The sequence below is a fragment of the Drosophila simulans genome, chromosome 2L (genome assembly GCF_016746395.2).
Source record: "Drosophila simulans strain w501 chromosome 2L, Prin_Dsim_3.1, whole genome shotgun sequence".
Lineage (NCBI taxonomy): Eukaryota > Metazoa > Arthropoda > Insecta > Diptera > Drosophilidae > Drosophila > Drosophila simulans.
In genome coordinates this window covers 22,363,130-22,381,386 of record NC_052520.2, presented here as the reverse complement: position 1 = coordinate 22,381,386, position 18,257 = coordinate 22,363,130, and the positions used below count along the sequence as shown (strand labels likewise).

At 43.5% G+C, this 18,257-nt stretch overlaps 1 pseudogene; it reads right to left on the bottom strand.

The window, feature by feature from the left end:
* Positions 1-12,166: 12,166 nt before the first annotated feature.
* On the bottom strand, positions 12,167-17,694 carry LOC123327284 (annotated as a pseudogene).
* Between the last annotated feature and the right edge of the window lie 563 nt (positions 17,695-18,257).

Below are 18,257 nucleotides of genomic sequence, written 5' to 3'. Positions count from 1 at the left end.
ACTCTACGACTAAGGGGTATAACAACCATCCCGATTGTGGCCAATAATCAAAATAAATATATGGTACAATTTTTCTTTCATTATATGGTTAAACTTGCTGAATTAATTTCAGAAGTTCGATTTCCAAGTATGATTTTGATAAAATAAAAAGTGTAATTGTGTTATAATTTGTATTTATGTCTGTTTGTGCTTATGTAAATTCTTCATAATACCGCATACTATGTCTCTTTGATTAGATTAAAACTAAATTCGTCAGTAATTTTTGGCTTTTGCTTTTTGGCTTCAGAATACCACATACCATACCTGGGTTTGAACTCCGGCCGGCGGTAGTGCTCTACTGACTGGGGTGTCGGAGCTCTACTCACTCCACTACCGCCGGCGGCAATGGCATAGCATCCTGGGATAAACTTGAATTTCGTCTGATTTGAAAATAATTTCGCAGCCTACTTATAAAAAGCTTTCCTGGAAATAAAAATCAAGCTATAAATACTTAAAGCGCAACTGAAAGCATTATGTCATAAGTACACGTATCGCGTTCGAGCAAGTGGAGCCGGTCTTTTATATGAGCCATTGACAGATCGCCTATGAGGTAATGAACATAATCAACCTATTGAAGATGTTTGGAATTATTTGAAATGTTTATATATAAGTTAAGTCACTGCAGTTTCCCTGGTGTTGTGAGCCCGACGACTCGCTGGTTGACCCTTTCCCTCCGTGAGCATTCCTTTCCCCCTTACGCCCTCCCGCTTTTAACAACCCAACTCACACCACTAAAAGCACCACTAACAACAAAAGGCAAGCCAATCAGAAGTTGGTCTTCCGATCCAATTCAATTTGCTGACAAACAAAAAGTCGCTTATTCGCTCGACCGACCGAATTCTGCAACGAGCGCAGACATGGCCGAAAAGTCTGATCAGCACTTAAACTGGGCTGGTAGAAATATCCAGCGGTCAGTTACAATTAAACTGGAAACGGGTAAACAGAACTTTCAGCTGAATAAAACATTATATTGTCAAAACCTATTCCTCCGAGACTTTAAATTGAAGTCATTTTTTTCCAAGGATACAACGGCGAATATTCTCCGAAACCTAAGGTATTATCGGCGCGGGCATGCGGCAGAAGTCGACCAATATGGGACGACTTAGCTGGTGCCCGAACAGGCACGTTTTTTTTTTTGAAAGAACGGTATTTATACAGACATTTTGGAATTTTTTTTTAGGTGTGCAATGAGTGTGTGTAATGTGCAAAAATAAAAAAATATCAAATTAAAGAAAGCAAATGTACAAATTAAAGTAAGAAATTTTGAAAAGTGGTTCCTCGATAGTACAGTGGGGACCAGGTTTCAATTCCCCGTCGGGAAAACCAAATTTTTGAAAGTGACAAAATTTGAAACGAGAATGGATGTTTAACAGTAAATATAAAAGTTTAAGTTAGAAGTAGTCAACAAACATTGCATTGTTTAATAACAAAAGAGAGAATGCTGTTGTCGAGTTCCTTGACTATCAGATATCCGTTACGCAGCTAGTGTGAATGCGAACGCGAAATTTCCTGATTTTTCTGGGATATCGATAGATATTTGGGGAAAAAAATGAGGAATAAAATGAACAAATTTAAAAATTGTTCAAAAATGTGGGAGTGGCAGTTTTGGGCGGTTTTTGTGGCGTTGAGTGGACGTGGCAAAAATTATTTTTGGAAATCGATAGAAATGTACAAGATTAATAGAAATGTGCATCAACACATTTATCAAAAGTGTGGGGGTGGCAGTTTTGTGCGGTTTGTGGGCGTGGTAACATGGGTGCCCTAGGTCCTTGTCTCTAGAATTCAGAATGCTGAATTTCGACGTTCATACGGACAGACGGACAGTTGGAAAGACGGATCGACTCGGCTATTGATCCTGATCTATATGTATAGTCGGAAACCCTTCCTTCTGCTGTTACATACTTTTCAACGAATCTCGTATACCCTTTTACTCTACGAGTAAGGGGTATAACAACCATCCCGATTGCGGCCAATAATCAAAATAAATATATGGTACAATTTTTCTTTTTTTTCTTGCTGAATTAATTTCAGAAGTTCGATTTCCAAGTATGATTTTGATAAAATAAAAAGTGTAATTGTGTTATAATATGTATTTATGTCTGTTTGTGCTTATGTAAATTCTTCATAATACCGCATACTATGTCTCTTTGATTAGATTAAAACTAAATTCGTCAGTAATTTTTGGCTTTTGCTTTTTGGCTTCAGAATACCACATACCATACCTGGGTTTGAACTCCGGCCGGCGGTAGTGCTCTGCTGACTGGGGTGTCGGAGCTCTACTCACTCCACTACCGCCGGCGGCAATGGCATAGCATCCTGGGATTAGCTTGAATTTCGTCTGATTTGAAAATAATTTCGCAGCCTACTTATAAAAAGCTTTCCTGGAAATAAAAATCAAGCTATAAATACTTAAAGCGCAACTGAAAGCATTATGTCATAAGTACACGTATCGCGTTCGAGCAAGTGGAGCCGGTCTTTTATATGAGCCATTGACAGATCGCCAATGAGGTAATGAACATAACCAACCTATTGAAGATGTTTGGAATTATTTGAAATGTTTATATATAAGTTAAGACACTGCAGTTTCCCTGGTGTTGTGAGCCCGACGACTCGCTGGTTGACCCTTTCCCTCCTTGAGCATTCCTTTCCCCCTTACGCCCTCCCGCTTTTAACAACCTAACTCACACCACTAAAAGCGACTGCTACAGGTAGTAACAACAAAAGGCAAGCCAATCAGAAGTTGGTCTTCCGATCCAATTCAATTAGCTGACAAACAAAAAGTCGCTCATTCGCTCGACCGACCGAATTGCGCAACGAGCGCAGACATGGCCGAAAAGTCTGATTAGCACTTATACTGGGCTGGTAGAAATATCTAGCGGTCAGTTACAATTAAACTGGAAACGGGTAAACAGAACTTTCAGCTGAATAAAACATTATATTGTCAAAACCTATTCCTCCGAGACTTTAAATTGAAGTCATTTTTTTCCAAGGATACAACGGCGAATATTCTCCGAAACCTAAGGTATTATCGGCGCGGGCATGCGGCAGAAGTCGACCAATATGGGACGACTTAGCTGGTGCCCGAACAGGCACGTTTTTTTTTTGAAAGAACGGTATTTATACAGACATTTTGGAATTTTTTTTAGGTGTGCAATGAGTGTGTGTAATGTGCAAAAATAAAAAAATATCAAATTAAAGAAAGCAAATGTACAAATTAAAGTAAGAAATTTTGAAAAGTGGTTCCTCGATAGTACAGTGGGGACCAGGTTTCAATTCCCCGTCGGGAAAACCAAATTTTTGAAAGTGACAAAATTTGAAACGAGAATGGATGTTTAACAGTAAATATAAAAGTTTAAGTTTGAAGTAGTCAACAAACATTGCATTGTTTAATAACAAAAGAGAGAATGCTGTTGTCGAGTTCCTTGACTATCAGATATCCGTTACGCAGCTAGTGTGAATGCGAACGCGAAATTTCCTGATTTTTCTGGGATATCGATAGATATTTGGGGGAAAAAATGAGGAATAAAATGAACAAATTTAAAAATTGTTCAAAAATGTGGGAGTGGCAGTTTTGGGCGGTCTTTGTGGCGTTGAGTGGACGTGGCAAAAATTATTTTTGGAAATCGATAGAAATGTACAAGATTAATAGAAATGTGCATCAACACATTTATCAAAAGTGTGGGGGTGGCAGTTTTGTGCGGTTTGTGGGCGTTAGAGTGGGCGTGGTAACATGGGTGCCCTAGGTCCTTGTCTCTAGAATTCAGAATGCTGAATCTTAAAATTCTAGTTATTATAGTTCCTGAGATTTCGACGTTCATACGGACAGGCGGACAGTTGGAAAAACGGATCGACTCGGCTATTGATCCTGATCTATATGTATAGTCGGAAACCCTTCCTTCTGCTGTTACATACTTTTCAACGAATCTCGTATACCCTTTTACTTTACGAGTAAGGGGTATAACAACCATCCCGATTGCGGCCAATAATCAAAATAAATATATGGTACAATTTTTCTTTTTTTTCTTGCTGAATTAATTTCAGAAGTTCGATTTCCAAGTATGATTTTGATAAAATAAAAAGTGTAATTGTGTTATAATTTGTATTTATGTCTGTTTGTGCTTATGTAAATTCTTCATAATACCGCATACTATGTCTCTTTGATTAGATTAAAACTAAATTCGTCAGTAATTTTTGGCTTTTGCTTTTTGGCTTCAGAATACCACATACCATACCTGGGTTTGAACTCCGGCCGGCGGTAGTGCTCTGCTGACTGGGGTGGGATTAGCTTGAATTTCGTCTGATTTGAAAATAATTTCGCAGCCTACTTATAAAAAGCTTTCCTGGAAATAAAAATCAAGCTATAAATACTTAAAGCGCAACTGAAAGCATTATGTCATAAGTACACGTATCGCGTTCGAGCAAGTGGAGCCGGTCTTTTATATGAGCCATTGACAGATCGCCAATGAGGTAATGAACATAACCAACCTATTGAAGATGTTTGGAATTATTTGAAATGTTTATATATAAGTTAAGACACTGCAGTTTCCCTGGTGTTGTGAGCCCGACGACTCGCTGGTTGACCCTTTCCCTCCTTGAGCATTCCTTTCCCCCTTACGCCCTCCCGCTTTTAACAACCTAACTCACACCACTAAAAGCGACTGCTACAGGTAGTAACAACAAAAGGCAAGCCAATCAGAAGTTGGTCTTCCGATCCAATTCAATTAGCTGACAAACAAAAAGTCGCTCATTCGCTCGACCGACCGAATTGCGCAACGAGCGCAGACATGGCCGAAAAGTCTGATCAGCACTTATACTGGGCTGGTAGAAATATCTAGCGGTCAGTTACAATTAAACTGGAAACGGGTAAACAGAACTTTCAGCTGAATAAAACATTATATTGTCAAAACCTATTCCTCCGAGACTTTAAATTGAAGTCATTTTTTTCCAAGGATACAACGGCGAATATTCTCCGAAACCTAAGGTATTATCGGCGCGGGCATGCGGCAGAAGTCGACCAATATGGGACGACTTAGCTGGTGCCCGAACAGGCACGTTTTTTTTTTGAAAGAACGGTATTTATACAGACATTTTGGAATTTTTTTTAGGTGTGCAATGAGTGTGTGTAATGTGCAAAAATAAAAAAATATCAAATTAAAGAAAGCAAATGTACAAATTAAAGTAAGAAATTTTGAAAAGTGGTTCCTCGATAGTACAGTGGGGACCAGGTTTCAATTCCCCGTCGGGAAAACCAAATTTTTGAAAGTGACAAAATTTGAAACGAGAATGGATGTTTAACAGTAAATATAAAAGTTTAAGTTTGAAGTAGTCAACAAACATTGCATTGTTTAATAACAAAAGAGAGAATGCTGTTGTCGAGTTCCTTGACTATCAGATATCCGTTACGCAGCTAGTGTGAATGCGAACGCGAAATTTCCTGATTTTTCTGGGATATCGATAGATATTTGGGGGAAAAAATGAGGAATAAAATGAACAAATTTAAAAATTGTTCAAAAATGTGGGAGTGGCAGTTTTGGGCGGTCTTTGTGGCGTTGAGTGGACGTGGCAAAAATTATTTTTGGAAATCGATAGAAATGTACAAGATTAATAGAAATGTGCATCAACACATTTATCAAAAGTGTGGGGGTGGCAGTTTTGTGCGGTTTGTGGGCGTTAGAGTGGGCGTGGTAACATGGGTGCCCTAGGTCCTTGTCTCTAGAATTCAGAATGCTGAATCTTAAAATTCTAGTTATTATAGTTCCTGAGATTTCGACGTTCATACGGACAGACGGACAGTTGGAAAAACGGATCGACTCGGCTATTGATCCTGATCTATATGTATAGTCGGAAACCCTTCCTTCTGCTGTTACATACTTTTCAACGAATCTCGTATACCCTTTTACTTTACGAGTAAGGGGTATAACAACCATCCCGATTGCGGCCAATAATCAAAATAAATATATGGTACAATTTTTCTTTTTTTTCTTGCTGAATTAATTTCAGAAGTTCGATTTCCAAGTATGATTTTGATAAAATAAAAAGTGAAATTGTGTTATAATTTGAATTTATGTCTGTTTGTGCTTATGTAAATTCTTCATAATACCGCATACTATGTCTCTTTGATTAGATTAAAACTAAATTCGTCAGTAATTTTTGGCTTTTGCTTTTTGGCTTCAGAATACCACATACCATACCTGGGTTTGAACTCCGGCCGGCGGTAGTGCTCTGCTGACTGGGGTGTCGGAGCTCTACTCACTCCACTACCGCCGGCGGCAATGGCATAGCATCCTGGGATAAGCTTGAATTTCGTCTGATTTGAAAATAATTTCGCAGCCTACTTATAAAAAGCTTTCCTGGAAATAAAAATCAAGCTATAAATACTTAAAGCGCAACTGAAAGCATTATGTCATAAGTACACGTATCGCGTTCGAGCAAGTGGAGCCGGTCTTTTATATGAGCCATTGACAGATCGCCAATGAGGTAATGAACATAACCAACCTATTGAAGATATTTGGAATTATTTGAAATGTTTATATATAAGTTAAGACACTGCAGTTTCCCTGGTGTTGTGAGCCCGACGACTCGCTGGTTGACCCTTTCCCTCCTTGAGCATTCCTTTCCCCCTTACGCCCTCCCGCTTTTAACAACCCAACTCACACCACTAAAAGCGACTGCTACAGGTAGTAACAACAAAAGGCAAGCCAATCAGAAGTTGGTCTTCCGATCCAATTCAATTAGCTGACAAACAAAAAGTCGCTCATTCGCTCGACCGACCGAATTGCGCAACGAGCGCAGACATGGCCGAAAAGTCTGATCAGCACTTATACTGGGCTGGTAGAAATATCTAGCGGTCAGTTACAATTAAACTGGAAACGGGTAAACAGAACTTTCAGCTGAATAAAACATTATATTGTCAAAACCTATTCCTCCGAGACTTTAAATTGAAGTCATTTTTTTCCAAGGATACAACGGCGAATATTCTCCGAAACCTAAGGTATTATCGGCGCGGGCATGCGGCAGAAGTCGACCAATATGGGACGACTTAGCTGGTGCCCGAACAGGCACGTTGAGTGGACGTGGCAAAAATTATTTTTGGAAATCGATAGAAATTTACAAGATTAATAGAAATGTGCATCAACACATTTATCAAAAGTGTGGGGGTGGCAGTTTTGTGCGGTTTGTGGGCGTTAGAGTGGGCGTGGTAACATGGGTGCCCTAGGTCCTTGTCTCTAGAATTCAGAATGCTGAATCTTAAAATTCTAGTTATTATAGTTCCTGAGATTTCGACGGTCATACGGACAGACGGACAGTTGGAAAGACGGATCGACTCGGCTATTGATCCTGATCTATATGTATAGTCGGAAACCCTTCCTTCTGCTGTTACATACTTTTCAACGAATCTCGTATACCCTTTTACTCTACGAGTAAGGGGTATAACAACCATCCCGATTGCGGCCAATAATCAAAATAAATATATGGTACAATTTTTCTTTTTTTTCTTGCTGAATTAATTTCAGAAGTTCGATTTCCAAGTATGATTTTGATAAAATAAAAGGTGTAATTGTGTTATAATTTGTATTTATGTCTGTTTGTGCTTATGTAAATTCTTCACAATACCGCATACTATGTCTCTTTGATTAGATTAAAACTAAATTCGTCAGTAATTTTTGGCTTTTGCTTTTTGGCTTCAGAATACCACATACCATACCTGGGTTTGAACTCCGGCCGGCGGTAGTGCTCTGCTGCTGACTGGGGTGTCGGAGCTCTACTCACTCCACTACCGCCGGCGGCAATGGCATAGCATCCTGGGATAAGCTTGAATTTCGTCTGATTTGAAAATAATTTCGCAGCCTACTTATAAAAAGCTTTCCTGGAAATAAAAATCAAGCTATAAATACTTAAAGCGCAACTGAAAGCATTATGTCATAAGTACACGTATCGCGTTCGAGCAAGTGGAGCCGGTCTTTTATATGAGCCATTGACAGATCGCCAATGAGGTAATGAACATAACCAACCTATTGAAGATATTTGGAATTATTTGAAATGTTTATATATAAGTTAAGACACTGCAGTTTCCCTGGTGTTGTGAGCCCGACGACTCGCTGGTTGACCCTTTCCCTCCTTGAGCATTCCTTTCCCCCTTACGCCCTCCCGCTTTTAACAACCCAACTCACACCACTAAAAGCGACTGCTACAGGTAGTAACAACAAAAGGCAAGCCAATCAGAAGTTGGTCTTCCGATCCAATTCAATTAGCTGACAAACAAAAAGTCGCTCATTCGCTCGACCGACCGAATTGCGCAACGAGCGCAGACATGGCCGAAAAGTCTGATCAGCACTTATACTGGGCTGGTAGAAATATCTAGCGGTCAGTTACAATTAAACTGGAAACGGGTAAACAGAACTTTCAGCTGAATAAAACATTATATTGTCAAAACCTATTCCTCCGAGACTTTAAATTGAAGTCATTTTTTTCCAAGGATACAACGGCGAATATTCTCCGAAACCTAAGGTATTATCGGCGCGGGCATGCGGCAGAAGTCGACCAATATGGGACGACTTAGCTGGTGCCCGAACAGGCACGTTGAGTGGACGTGGCAAAAATTATTTTTGGAAATCGATAGAAATTTACAAGATTAATAGAAATGTGCATCAACACATTTATCAAAAGTGTGGGGGTGGCAGTTTTGTGCGGTTTGTGGGCGTTAGAGTGGGCGTGGTAACATGGGTGCCCTAGGTCCTTGTCTCTAGAATTCAGAATGCTGAATCTTAAAATTCTAGTTATTATAGTTCCTGAGATTTCGACGTTCATACGGACAGACGGACAGTTGGAAAGACGGATCGACTCGGCTATTGATCCTGATCTATATGTATAGTCGGAAACCCTTCCTTCTGCTGTTACATACTTTTCAACGAATCTCGTATACCCTTTTACTCTACGAGTAAGGGGTATAACAACCATCCCGATTGCGGCCAATAATCAAAATAAATATATGGTACAATTTTTCTTTTTTTTCTTGCTGAATTAATTTCAGAAGTTCGATTTCCAAGTATGATTTTGATAAAATAAAAGGTGTAATTGTGTTATAATTTGTATTTATGTCTGTTTGTGCTTATGTAAATTCTTCACAATACCGCATACTATGTCTCTTTGATTAGATTAAAACTAAATTCGTCAGTAATTTTTGGCTTTTGCTTTTTGGCTTCAGAATACCACATACCATACCTGGGTTTGAACTCCGGCCGGCGGTAGTGCTCTGCCGACTGGGGTGTCGGAGCTCTACTCACTCCACTACCGCCGGCGGCAATGGCATAGCATCCTGGGATAAGCTTGAATTTCGTCTGATTTGAAAATAATTTCGCAGCCTACTTATAAAAAGCTTTCCTGGAAATAAAAATCAAGCTATAAATACTTAAAGCGCAACTGAAAGCATTATGTCATAAGTACACGTATCGCGTTCGAGCAAGTGGAGCCGGTTTTTTATATGAGCCATTGACAGATCGCCAATGAGGTAATGAACATAACCAACCTATTGAAGATATTTGGAATTATTTGAAATGTTTATATATATGTTAAGACACTGCAGTTTCCCTGGTGTTGTGAGCCCGACGACTCGCTGGTTGACCCTTTCCCTCCTTGAGCATTCCTTTCCCCCTTACGCCCTCCCGCTTTTAACAACCCAACTCACACCACTAAAAGCGACTGCTACAGGTAGTAACAACAAAAGGCAAGCCAATCAGAAGTTGGTCTTCCGATCCAATTCAATTAGCTGACAAACAAAAAGTCGCTCATTCGCTCGACCGACCGAATTGCGCAACGAGCGCAGACATGGCCGAAAAGTCTGATCAGCACTTATACTGGGCTGGTAGAAATATCTAGCGGTCAGTTACAATTAAACTGGAAACGGGTAAACAGAACTTTCAGCTGAATAAAACATTATATTGTCAAAACCTATTCCTCCGAGACTTTAAATTGAAGTCATTTTTTTCCAAGGATACAACGGCGAATATTCTCCGAAACCTAAGGTATTATCGGCGCGGGCATGCGGCAGAAGTCGACCAATATGGGACGACTTAGCTGGTGCCCGAACAGGCACGTTGAGTGGACGTGGCAAAAATTATTTTTGGAAATCGATAGAAATTTACAAGATTAATAGAAATGTGCATCAACACATTTATCAAAAGTGTGGGGGTGGCAGTTTTGTGCGGTTTGTGGGCGTTAGAGTGGGCGTGGTAACATGGGTGCCCTAGGTCCTTGTCTCTAGAATTCAGAATGCTGAATCTTAAAATTCTAGTTATTATAGTTCCTGAGATTTCGACGTTCATACGGACAGACGGACAGTTGGAAAGACGGATCGACTCGGCTATTGATCTATATGTATAGTCGGAAACCCTTCCTTCTGCCTGTTACATATTTTTCAACGAATCTCGTATACCCTTTTACTCTACGAGTAAGGGGTATAACAACCATCCCGATTGCGGCCAATACTCAAAATAAATATATGGTACTGTTAGGGTGATGGGGTTGCTGGTCCTGGAAATTTCCTAGTTTGCTGAAACTCGGAGAAAAGCGAACACTTGACTTTGTAAATGCGCGGGCGCGACCGGGCGTACGTTTATTGATCGTGGTAGTTATTTCACACTAAAGCTTATTCCAATGCGTTGGGTTCTCCCAAGCGCAGCGGAGACTCCTCGGAGACTCTGTGGTGAAGAGCGGGAGAGCGTAAAAGGGAGTGGAGAACGTAAGAGGGAGCGGAGAGCGGGTGACAGTCCAAACCCCGTAACTCGAACATTCCGCCCCCCTTGCAATCACTGGGGTTGCAACATAGCCATCCTACGGCATGCTGCAGGCACCGGACACGATCCACCCAAACACAGTTTTTTGAGCGACCGGCATTCCCTCGTCGAAGGTCAGGAATCCGGATTGGATAACCTTAGGATAAACATCTGCTCCTAAGACCATGGAGACGGTAGCCGGCCGATGGAACTGGTCATCAGCCAGCATGATGTCCCGGTACTTGGACACTATGGTGTCGCTCAATGCCCGGACAGGTGTGCGGATCCGCACCCTGGGCTCGATCTTGAGCACGACCTCCAGCTTAGTATTCGCGTCGATCCTGGAGCGGATCGTCGTCGTGCAGACCTTCTCGTCGCCAACATTGGTCATCGGAAACGTAAAGGCTGACGCCAACGAAGCGTCGATGCAGCTCATGGGGCTGCACGGATCGATCACTGCTGCGGTCTCGAAGGTCTTCGTCCCGGTCTCCAACTTGACCAGCGCTGTGGGAAGGATGTTCACGCTGTGGCGTTGCAGCAACGACGAGAGCGATGGGCCTGGCGTGGTCGATTCCGGGCGTCGTGGCGGTGAACTCCTACGCTGAGTTGGCGGATTGTGCCGGCGGGAACGTTGGGACGAGGCCGAAGCTGCTTGCCGGGTTGGCACCGGTTGGCGACGCGAGCGCGCTCGCTACCGCGACAACGAGCTAACCTGCTCGTGCATGTGGAGCAGCGTGTGGTGGGATCGGTCGCACTTCTTGCAACGATCACCGCTTCGGCAGTCTCCCGTGGAATGCTCGTGAGCGAGGCGATTGGCGCAGTATTGGTTAATGAGGACTGCTCGCAAACGCTTTTCAGCGCTGAGCTTTAGGAACCTCGCGCACTTCCGAAGAGGATGGATACCGCGGCAGACTCGGCATCGGTAGGATTGAATACCTCGGGTACGTCTGCTCTCCACGGCACGAGCACTGCGTGCGTTTTGTTGACGAGGAGCCATGCTGCGCGTAGTCGAATGTCGAAAGGAGATCGAAAACGAAATGAAAAATAACGGATGATTAGTGATAGTGAACTACAACTAAGGACGAGAGGAGCGCCTATTATTGTGGAGATTCGGAAGACTCCGTCGGCAAAAGCACCACTTTTGCCACTGGACGTTTAATAACTCCACGTGCAGTACGGATGTTTACTACACGGACGTTGCCGTCAGCTCCTGGGAAAACAGACTCAATTCTGCCGAGCCGCCACTCATTAGAGGGCAAGTTGTCGTCCTTGATGACGACCATGTCATCGATGCGTAGATTTTTGGACGGGGCCTGCCATTTAGAACGCTTGTGGAGTTCTTTGAGGTACTCTTCTTTCCATCGCACACGGAACTGCTGATGGAGAGCCTTCAAATGCTGCCACCGATTAAGAAGGGATTTCGTTTCCCCCTTTACTTCGGGTTCCACCGTGGACATAAGGGGTCCCCCGACAAGGAAATGCCCTGGCGTCAGAGCCAGCAAGTCTGTCGGATCTTCAGACATAGGAGAGAGCGGCCTGGAGTTAAGGCACGCTTCTATTTTTGCCAAGAGCGTGGAGAGCTCTTCGAACGTGTATTTTCGTGTGGCCGTGCATTTGTAAAATAGCGTCTTGAAGCTTTTTACGCCTGCTTCCCAAAGGCCTCCCATATGGGGTGCTCCCGGAGGAATAAATTGCCATTGCATTTCTTGATGAATATAGGCATTCATCACCGACTCTTTTACGGCTTGAAGGAAATCGCGGGAAAGCAGGGTGGCAGCGCCAACAAAGGTTTTGCCATTGTCTGACTGGACTTGACGTGGACACCCTCTTCTGGATACAAAACGAGAGAAAGCGGCAAGAAACTTCTCGGTCGTTAAGTCAGATGTAGGCTCTAAGTGGATGGCCTTGGTGGAGAAACAAACAAAAACTAACACATACCCCTTTGTAATAAGACATGCTCTTCCCGTATAGTTCTTTATATCGAACGGACCGGCGTAATCCATGCCAGTATACGTGAATGGTCGGGAGAACGATGCTCTTTCTTTGGGCAGGACACCCATCAGTTGGCTTTGCAAGCGCTTTTTGTGGATCACACATACTTTGCACGAATTTACCACTGCTTTCATCAGGTTCTTGATTCTCGGAATCCAGTATTTCGACCGGATGAGGCGCACCATTAACTGGTTACCACCATGGAGAGTTATGCGATGCGTGAAATTCGCAAGGAGGCGAGAAAGCAGGCAGTTATACGGAAGAATCACTGGATGGCGTTCATTGTATTGAAGGCTTTCGGAAGCCGCCACACGGCCGCATGCCCTGATCAGTCCTTGCGGATCTAGAAACGGGTTCATGCTTAGGATGGCACTTGAACTTGGCACTGGACGCTTTTCACTTAGGCAGTGATATTCCACAGGGAATTCTCTGCGCTGAGTGTTCGAAATTAGGAACCGCTCGGCGGCGGCGATTTCAGTGGCCAGTAGATGCACATCAGATGGAGATGTCTGCTTCCTGCACCGCTGAATGAAGCGACGAACATAAGCAAGGACCCGTAGAGCTTTCTCTAGCTTGGAGAAACGTGCCAACAACTCTTCAGAAGGAGCTTTCGCGAGATGGACTTTTAGAGCACACTTCTCCAGGTCGGTCACCGGAGCGTTGACCTGAGTTGGCCATTTGTTGCGTGGATTTTGCAACCAAGTCGGTCCGTGCCACCATAGCTGGCTATCGGCTAGATCTTGGAGGGAAACTCCCCTACTTGCCAGGTCTGCTGGATTATGCTCAGATTGAACATGAGACCAATTCTCTGTTTTTGTGGCCTGGGCGATCTTCGTCACCCTATTGGCTACAAATGTGGTCCACTGGCATGCTGGCTTGCTTAACCATGCAAGCACTATCGTGGAGTCCGTCCAACAGTAAAGTTCGGAGTTAGTCGTAGGCATCTGCGAAATGATGGCTGCAGCCATTTCGGAAAGCAATAACGCTCCGCACAGCTCCAATCTTGGGAGCGAAACCGTTTTGACTGGTGCTACCCGGGTTTTCGCGGTCAGGAGTTGCACCATAATGGTGCTGCCCACTTCTACGCGGACATATATGGCCGCCCCATAAGCCTTTTGCGACGCATCGCAAAAGCCGTGATGCTCGACCTTGAAATCTGGACGAAACGATAGCCAGCGTGGAATGCGTATCTGCTCTAACACTGAATAACTTTGAAGAAAATTCAGCCATCGCTGACAAAGCTCATTTGGAATGTTTTCGTCCCACCCAAGTTCCTGCAGCCAAATCTCCTGCATGAAAATTTTGGCTCGAACGATAAACGGCGCTAACCAGCCGGCAGGGTCGAACAATTTGGCAATTTGGGACAGGACTTGGCGTTTTGTAAAGGACGTTTCGATAGCCAACTCTGGCGGGACGAAGAAGAATTCGTCGGAGGTTGCTTTCCAGCGAATACCGAGGGTTTTGGCAGTACTTTCTGCATCGATCTCGAGAAAATCAGTATTTAAAAGATGGTTGCTCTGAATGGCCGCTAAAACTTCCTTTTGGTTGGAGGTCCATTTCCTCAATGGAAATCCGGCAGAATTCAGAGCGTCTCGGAGCTCTTGCACCATGAGCTGAGCTTCTTCTGTGGAGTCCGCTCCGGCTAAATCATCATCCACACACATGAAATTTTGAATGACATTGCCAGCTTTTGGATGGCTGAGTTCTACGTCAGCTGCTAGCTGCTGCAGTACTCGGATCGCCAGGAAAGGCGCGCAATTGACTCCAAAGGTTACTGTTTTCAGTTCGAAATCTCTGATTTCCCCTCTATTTTTACGGAAAAGTATTCGCTGGAATGGAGTGTGTCTCGGATCTACCCAGATCTGCCGATACATTTTCTCGATATCGGCGTTGAACACGTATCGGAAATAGCGCCACTTCAGAATTTGAATGGTCAAGTCGGACTGTAAGACAGGGCCAGCATGAAGGATATCATTTAAACTGGTACCATTCGATGATGGGCTGGAGGCATTGAATACTACACGGAGTTCAGTAGTTACGCTCTCCGGTTTTAAGACGGCGTGATGTGGCATATAATAGGCGTTGCAATCATGGGTAGGAAGAACTGGTCGCATGTGCCTTAAGTCGAGATATTCCTGGATCACCGAATCTCGCTTTCAAGGCCTCATCTCTTTTTAGACGCTGCTCATTTCTTAAGAACTGAGCCAAGGCGAAAGACCTAGAATGCCCTAGCCCGGAACCGATATGTTCTGGGTCGCGAAAAGTCAGAGTAACGACATATTTGCCGCACTCGTTTCTCGTGGTCGTTTGAAGGAAATTCTTCTCGCACATGGAATCGGATTCTTTTACCAACTTTGTTGGTATATCCTCCACCTCCCAAAATTTTGTGAGGAGTTTGTCCAGTGAATTTTCGTACGCGTGGGAGATCTGTGTCGAAAAAGAGGAAATTCTGCTTTGGGCTGAGGCTGACACTGGCCCAGTTAGTACCCAGCCGAAAATGGTCTCTTGCCCTAAGAGAGCCACAGATGTTGGTTTTTGCTCCACTCAGAAGCACCGAAGGCAGGATGTCGGCTCCGATAAGTACATCTATTTGTGCGCTCTCATAGAATTTTGGATCCGCCAGTGGAAAATCGGGAAGATCCCGAAGGAAATTTTGCGGAATTGGGTAGGAAGGCAGATTTCCGGCTAGTTGAGGAAGGACATAGGCCGTCGTCGGTAGTCGGAGATCGGATGGTGAAACTGCAGAGCTTCTTGGACTGAGCAGCTACTGTTTGGTTTAAGCCCGAGACTTGGGCTTGAACCACCTGGAATGGCAATCTAATTAGATTGAACAGTCGCTCGGTTATGAATGTCGCTTCTGATCCGGAGTCGATCAGGGCGCGTGCCTTAAAGTTAGTGCCAAGATGGGAGATATTGATTATGGCAGTGCCAAGAAGGATAGCTCTTGAGCCCGTGGCGAAATAATTTTAAACACCGGCTTGCTCATTTGGAACGAAATTGGCCTGATTAGCGGAAATGGGCCTTGCAGGATTTGAAGGGCTTGAATTGCTGGAACAGAGGTTGTTTCGGTGCAACAACGTGCGATGCCGGCCACGGCAAGTAAAACAATTGTGCGTGCTTTTGCACTCACGAAGCTGATGTCCCCAAAGCAGTTTAAGCATAACTGCTTCCGTTTAATGTAGGCTGACCGGTCGTCAACCGACATTTGGAGAAAACGCGGACATACACGGACAGGATGGTTCTCCTTGTTGCACAAGTCGCAACTTTTCGATTTTGGGGCCACTTTCGTCTCATAGGAATTTAATTTTCTAGAGGGCCCACTTGAGTTTATCGCTTTGGAATGCGACTGACTTGGTACGGATGGTCTCACATCATCGATGGCCTCTAGGGTTCGATGACGTTCTGTGAGGAAGGTGTTCAGCTCTCCCCATGTCGGGATGTCGGCTTTCTTATGTAGCGACTGCTCCTATAAGGAGAGAGTTATCTTCGGGAGCTTGGATGAACACAGATATACCAGCAGGCAGTCCCAGTTCTCAGTGTTGATGCCTGACAGTTCTAAGGCAGTCAAGCAACCTTGAACAGTACTTTGCAGCACCTTCAAGGCCGCCCCAGAATCCTGTGGTATCGACTGCACATTAAACAGTATTTTCAATTGACTGTTTACCAACAATCGTTTATTTTCGAAACGCTCTATTAGGTTTTCCCACGCAGAACGGAAACCCTCGTTGGTGAGAGGCGAAATCGAAACTATGGCATGCGCGTCGCCACTTGTTTTGGCATTTAAATGGAATAACTTTTCAACCGGAGTCAGCCGTGGATTATTGATATAAATGGCTGTGAAAAGATCCCGGAAAGTCGGCCAGCGAAGATAGTCGCCTGTGAAAACTTCTGTATCGCATGGAGGCAACCGACAGCCAGAGGAAATGTAGGCCTGGGGCGCAGCGTTCGCGGTTGGGATGGACTGAGAAGTGCCCTGCTCGATTTTATCAACGAGCTGGGCAACACACCTTTCATAGACTGAATAGCAATAACTGTATTTAGCCCTGAGAATAGGCATGTTGCTTGCTGCCGCTTCGCCTGCTGACACAAGGCACTCTGAGCAGAGATCGTATTCCTTTTCAACCTTGTCCCATAGGGTTCGGACTTGGTCGCGACGGACGCCAAGCATCGTGACAGTTGGAGCTGCGGATTCCGGAGTGTTGATCTGAGCCTCAAATTCGCTTAAGCGGTCAGAAACCGAAATGAATTTGGCTAGCGCTAGATCTGAAGCAGACATATTTTTAGCTATGCGCTGTACTGTGGCTTTGGATGGAGTAGCACAGTCGTCGGAAATCTGCGCAGGCGTTCTCACCGAAATGCTTGGGATTCTTGGACTCTTGGGCCCTTGTGGTGAAAAAATAGACCTGGGCTTGTCAGCGGACAATTTCTTCTTATCGTCCCCGATGGGCATAATCGAAGAAATACGAAATGGAAGGGAAGCGGTTTTGGAGCCCGGTCAAACTTTTGAAAAAGTAGACAGATTCCTCAGACTGCACTTAATAATTTAAGTGGTGTAAAATTTACGAAGTGGAAACGTCGTAGTTTAGACTGATCGGACAGGTGACTCGGAGTGAACAGCGAATTGTTTAAATGACCTGTGATTTACGGTAATTGGGTCCACCTTATTTATGGTTGGAACCCTTGGAAATTGGAACACGGTGATATAAAATGTTTATTAGAAGGAAGAAAATTTTATTCTTTTATTTACAACTGGAAACGGAGAAACTGGAATGACTGGAATTGAAGTCTTTTCTCCGCGCTGTAAATACTTCTAAAACAACCACAAACTAATATCCCAGCAATACGAAAAGGAAATATTTGTCGGGTGAACGACTTGTATTTGGCCGTATTATTTATTTATGGATGATTATTTTTTTTGAAAATTTTCAAAAAAATTTAATAAATATTAAAAATGTTTAATTTAATTTAAAATGTATTTATTGTTCGGAAATTAATTTGGAAATTTACGGAAAAACATTTATGGAAAATAAAACGCCTTTTCCGCGTCGGCACTTGGAATAAATTTTATTTGTGGTATGGACTTGCCGACGGGAAACAATCAAAACTTAGGTAAACTTCGGTTATACGCCTTTTCCGCGTCGGCACTTGGGAAACAGGCAATGTAAACTTTGGTACACTTTGGTTAAAGGGAATGCAGATAATCTGCGCAATGTATGTCGCTAATATGTGTGATGTATATGGAGATGTGTGCGTATATGTATGTATATGGAGATGTATGCGTATATGTATTTATATGGAGATGTAATGCATGCAATGTATATGGGTAAATGGCGGGTAAATATTTAATTAATATTTTACTTGGAATGGCCAGAGGGTATGTGTTGTTTATTGTTGTATTTGAATGTATAGCGAATTGTGTTAAGCGGACTGCGGAGTTGAAGCAAAAAATGTGCG